The 6,257-nt window shown below is 35.3% G+C and overlaps 1 pseudogene across 1 annotated transcript; it reads left to right on the top strand.

The window, feature by feature from the left end:
- The first annotated feature begins 1,713 nt into the window (after positions 1 to 1,713).
- On the top strand, positions 1,714 to 5,332 carry LOC308499203 (THUMP domain-containing protein 1-like; annotated as a pseudogene). The gene is made up of 2 exons: positions 1,714 to 1,794; positions 4,540 to 5,332. The product of its transcript is annotated as a THUMP domain-containing protein 1-like (transcript).
- Positions 5,333 to 6,257: the final 925 nt, after the last annotated feature.

Genomic DNA, 6,257 nt, shown 5'->3' with positions numbered 1-6,257 from the left:
CTGGCAGACTCCAACAGTCTGCACGCTCAGGGTCTGCCTCAGTTTCCCAGTATATGGGCTTCTCTTCTAGGGAGCCCCCAACCAATGCCTAGCCCTTTACCTGACATGGTGTTCCTCTAATGAATGATTTTTGCTTCAGGTCTCCCCTTTATGCTGGCATGTCTACATTGATTCCTTAGAGGTGGATAAAATAAACAAAAGAAAAAATAAATATAACTGAGGGAAATTAACAGGCAAATCAAATGACATGTGAGAGTCAGAGGGCCTCGTTAGTGGCTTACAAGCAACTCATTTCAAACAGACCAACAGAAATGATAGCTGAAGGTGAACAAAATTTGGAAAGAATAAATAGAACAGGGAGATGATAAGTCCCATTTAAGACACTGACACCAACTCCAGTGATGAGCACTGAAGTTTATCCTACTAGCATCCCCTTTCTAAATCTTCACGCATGAAGAGTAGTTCACCCTGGAGGGGCTGCCTTTTAAATGTTCGTAGAAATGTGGATCTATGTTGTGTAATTAAGGACTTGCGGCTGAGCTACAGGGAATATGCTTAGCTAACAGTCTTTAGCTCTTAGTTCTATCAGCATCAACTTCAACATTCAATCTGACCAAGATCTTTCAGGGGCAACCACTGGCCAATGACCAATCGATCTAGTCATTGTCAGCCAAAGTCAAGCTCTTCTTAGGGTGGCAACTATACAATGGCTAAGCAAGGAGATGGTGTAACTACATAGCCATTCCACCCACCACAGAACTTCTCTAACAGGCTCTTTTCTTTATAGCTCACAGTTGGGTTTGTAGAGATCCTGGTAGGTCGATATCTTGGTCTGACAGTCCCTCTATTTAGTCATGATGCCTCCTCTTTCTTTTTGAACAAGTTACTCCTCAATACACCTTTTGCCTTACTAACTTTGTCTCAACATTGGCTTCTTATAACCCTAACCTCAATGTTCTACTGTAATCAGTTGATACCAATTTTCAATATTTCCTGCGGAGAGTTTTGATGGTATTTATTCATTCATTTTTTCCTACAAATGTTCAACATATTTTTTAAATTAGTTTCAGGTGTACAAAACAATGTAATAGTTAGACATTTACACCCCTCACAAAGTGATAATCCCCTTCACCCAGACTACTGCCCCTCTGACATTATATATAGCTGTTACAATTCTACTGACTCTATTCCCTATGCTGTACTCCACATCCTGTGACTATGTGTGTATGTGTAAATATAAAATTATAGTTGACATTCAACATTATTCAGTTTTAGCTTCAGGTATATACCACAGTGATCAGACATCTACACCATCCATGAAGTGGTCTCCCTAATAAGACAAGTGTCCATCGGATACCCTACAAAATCTTTACAAATTATTGATTACATTCCCCAAACTTTTTCATATCCCTGTGGCAATTTTGTGGTTACCAATTTGTGCTTTCTAATCCCCTCACCTTCTTTAAATATAGTTTGTCACAGTCCAAAGCATGGAGCTAGATTCTGTCCATGACAGTATGTTGGATACACTGGTTATTCTCATAAGAATACTGCCTTTAAGAAATAAGAAAATAAAAATAAGATAAGACAGATTCATAAATAAAAATGTGATAGTTATTGTCATTAAACACTTAGGAAAAAAAATACTGTGAGTATTCAGATAGGCAAGTCACTTTTTTCTTTTGGGGAGTAAGAGCAGGCATGATATAGGACATGGCACCTGATCTGGGCCAGAAAGAAGGAAAAAGATATGGTCTGTGGAAAGTTAGAACAGGATCAATGTGGGCAGAAGATGTAAGTGTGGCTTCTCTCTTTTCATATATCTAGACACATAAAATTAAATATAATTGATTTGTGATTTTATCTTTGGGCAATAAGTCCAACTAAGGATAAATCAAAAGATGGTAGGAACATATATTGAGTAATCAGCAAGTAATCTCCACCAGACATTAAAAGAACGATAAGGAAAAATAGTTAAAAAGGATTACCTCTGGGTTAGATAGTATATGGTTTGGAAGTAGTAAAATATTTACTTTTAATTACAACTTATAGAAAATACTGTACAAAAATATTCAATAGCTATTATGTACAATAAGGCTATATAATGACAGAATAGCACTAGTAATATATAGCTTACTAGAGTAAAAGCTGTATAAAACAAAATAATCAACAAAACACTATTATTTTTTAAAATTACATATATGTTGTATATATACTCATATATGTATTAATATAAAAAAACATATACATATATAAGACTTTTAGAATGAACTATATCAATGTCTCCTTTGTTTGTTTTTTTTCTCATTTGTCCTAAAATATTGCACTGTTTACATATTAGTTAAAAATTATGTGTCTCTGTTGTATAATTTAAGCTCACATAGCCTAATTATATAATCTAATATATAATGTAAGTTTATCTAAGAAGTTTATATAATCAAAGTTAATCATTTAAAAACCTAATGTTCATCTGCATGATTCACATTTGGATGAAAGGATTCTAGGCAGCTATCATTGGAAGAATATTCTTCTTTTCGGCATAATACAGAGATTGTACAAATTCATAACATAGTTTTGAAGCAACAATAGTAGTGAGTGGCTTTAAATTTATTGCTCAAAAAATCATATAAATACTAATAATTTTAGTCTCTTTTTGGTATTATTGCATCATTAACTCCATCATATCAAAATGGTAATAAATTCAAATATTAAAAAAAAAAAGATGAATTACTTGTATTAGCGCTATATGAAACACTGCTTGACTAGATAGACTAGGGAGGAATACAGAATGACCTGGTGAGAAGCCATCTGTATTTTTATCCAACTCTTTAAAAGCATTTCTCCTGCTGTCATTATCATAGTGTTCAATAACAATGTAGCAGAAGCTTAATCACCAGGATATCATGGGTGTATTTCACACCCTTTTGATATGCTTTTATTGCCACTTGTAACATTTCAGGGTTAATTGTCTTTATTAGGCATATTTCCATATCCACTTGTGATCCACAACATGGATTTTTACAAATGTCTGAAAAGCCATCAATATGTCAGTCTAAAACCAAATCGTATGTGCTAAACACAAAAAATGTAGAGTATTGAAATGAATGTTGCTTCCAGTATCAACAGTCATGTGAAAATTCATCTGATTATGTTTATATAATGTACTATTTAACTGTTAGAAGCTTTATGTAAAATTATTGAATGATTTTACAATATAAGTCCAATATGTATTTTAAAAGTTTTACATATTACAAGTTTATTATAATGAACCTTAGTAATAATTCATTTTTTGCCAATTTTTTCCCATTGTTCCAATTAATTGTGGATTTAAATCATTATATACTCATTTTTTATGCCATTCATTACTACACAATGTGTGTTAAAATATTTTATGAAACTGTACAGATCTTCTAATTCTGCCAAGTTTAGCTGTACATATTGTGGGCTACTTTATGAATAACAGACGAGTTTAGAATTGCCTTATCTCCCTGGTGAGAGATCTTCTGTTATTGTGTAAAGGTCTTTTTTTTTTAATCACAAATAATGCAAATATATTTTGGATAGATATAAAAATAGATAAAGATACTAATATTACTATAAATCAGCAATCCAAAATAACTTTTCATTTTTCACTTTTAAAAGTGTCTGAGAACTTATATTTTAATTGTGTCATTGTAAACAGTTTATTTTTGTTATTTCTAATTTTTCTCATGTATAAATATGTCACGTAAGTGGCAGTCACTACAGCTAATTTTTATATAAGGTCCAAGAGGACAGTGCTATCTTGTTTTCTCATGCAATCAATCAGTTGACACAAATTTTCAGACATTGAGGGATCCATCATTTCAGGTCATGGTCTTTCAGACTGAAGGAGTATGACTTCCATAATGTAACAAGTTGTCGTGATTACCTTATTACATCATTATTTATTCCAAGTAGGAAGAATATAACAGATAACTTTACTTTAAGGTAATTAATTTAAAGTTTTGACATAAATACTCTAGTGATGACTTCTATGGGACAAAAGAGCCGCATCTAGAAGAGGAAAGTATACCTAAAGATTGAAAGTCTTCCCATTAAAACATATAGGGGAAAATGATATTTATAATATTACTACAATAATAATGTTACTTCCGTTTATAATTTCATGCGTGCCCAGTAATGTGCTAACCATTTTATATTCAAAACACAAAACTAGTATAAATGAGACATAGAAGAATTTGGATTCCAAACTCAATTTCTCTTGATGCTAAAGGCAGTGCATGCCACAATATAAAATTAATAGTGCAGGAGAAACACATTTCTTGGTAGCTGCAGCTGCCATGTACCACTGCGAGCCCTATCCAGCAGTCTCTTCAGTCAGGCATCTGGAAACGCAAAAATGGCACAATATGTGCAGGCCACATAGACTCCTTGTTACAGCTGGGAGCCAGGCTGCAGGACATTCTCATCATCTGAGCCTCAACGAGCACCAAAGACACAGAGGAAGCCTGCATCCTGCTCAATGAATGGGACCACCATTTGTTTGATCCCAAAAAGTTTACAGCCAAGAATGAGCAGCTCCCTGAAAGTGAGGAAGATGATGATGCAGAGACTGCCCTGAAGAAAGAAGTTGGTGACATTAAGGCATCTACGGAGATGAAGCTAAGAAGATTCCAGTCAGTGGAGATGGGAGCAAATGATGGAGTCTTCATCAGGACACTTGGCATCGAATCTGAGAAATCAGTACATCATGTTCTCCCAAGATATGTACAAAACCAAGAAGAAGAAGACTCGGGTTATTCTACAAATGGTAACCATGTCAGGCACATGCAAAGCTTTCTTAGAAGATACGAAAAATATGCACAACCTTTTCTGGAACCCTCGTTTAAAGCTCCAAATAAAGGGACATTTCAGATTGTATACAAATCTGGAAATAACAGTCCCATGAATAGAGAACAAGTTACCAAAGAATTGGCAGGGATAATAGGAAGCCTCAATTCAGAAAACAAAGTGGACCTTACCAAGCTACAGTACACAGTGGTAGTAGAGAAAGCATTACAGCTGTCCGCTGCCCGGATGTTGTGAAAGATTACATGTTGTTCAGAAAATATATCTCCGGGAGGTGCTAAGGAGCCACCACAGCTTCATCCAGAGTGGGCAGCGACGGCAGGAGATAGGAAAAAAGCTAAATTGGAATCTGGTGACAGGTCACATCAAGATGACCCCAGAGAAGAAAAAAAGTAACCAGCAGGTCATACCAGAGATTAGTGAGGAGCTAGGGCAGACAAAACCAGCATCTGAGACACCGGAGGTGAATGAGGGAGGATTGAAACCTGAACTTGCAGGTTAAGCCATAGGAGGATTTGAGTCCAGTGAAAATGACCTCTCATAGGAAAAAAAAATAAATAAATAAAAATAAATAAATAATAATAATAATAATAATAATAATAGTAATTTCCAATTGGACGTGAGTTTCTCAACTGGCATTCTGTGAGCTCTTGCTGAGATTCCATATAAAATTATGACTAAAAAGACTGTCTCTGAGCTCTTTGTGCTGCATAATACTGTATTCACAGGACAAAACAGTGACTGGGGAGCCCTGTTGAACAGTTTTGTTAGAGATCTTTGCAACCCTGTCTGGCAGGATGCAGGAGGCCCACATTGCACCTGGTTGAGCTAGGAGAGGCTGTGGCTAATTGGTGAACACCCACAGAGGGGAGTGTGTGGTATGATGTTGGCCTCTCCCTCATGACTACCTTCCGCAGCCTTTCCTTCTGCATTGCCGGCTGACTTATGGGAGCCAACAAGCTCTGTGAAATATAAACTTAGGGGGAAATTTTCATTCTAAGGAATGGATTTTTTTGTGTTACAACTCAGTTGTCCTCTGCCACTTTGTTGTAAACATTACAAAAACATGGAGCACATAGGTTAGACGTATTAATAAATTGTTTTGTGAAGTTTTGGTACTTTTGGTGATTTCTTGTTTAGTTATTATGCCCATTTTTGTATTTTACTAACATTTGTTTGTTACAAATACATTTTATGGTCCAGTGCTGAGATGTTTTTTATGGCAAGGTGTGAGACAGAAGAGGACCATGCTAGGCAAACGTAGAATTACAGATATTTTTGATAAAGAATTAGTCTTCAAGTTACTCAGTATATTAGTGCAACAAGGAATGCAAAGAAGTTCTTTCTGTACATGAACACTATTTTTCCATAGTTTTATAGGAACTCATAATCCAGGCTGTCCCATTCCATTGTATATTGTCTATGGA

This window comes from Rhinolophus hipposideros (genome assembly GCF_964194185.1).
Source record: "Rhinolophus hipposideros genome assembly, chromosome: 1".
NCBI lineage: Eukaryota > Metazoa > Chordata > Mammalia > Chiroptera > Rhinolophidae > Rhinolophus > Rhinolophus hipposideros.
The sequence above is the reverse complement of the archived record's forward strand: the minus strand, read 5'-3'. Positions and strand labels throughout refer to the sequence as shown.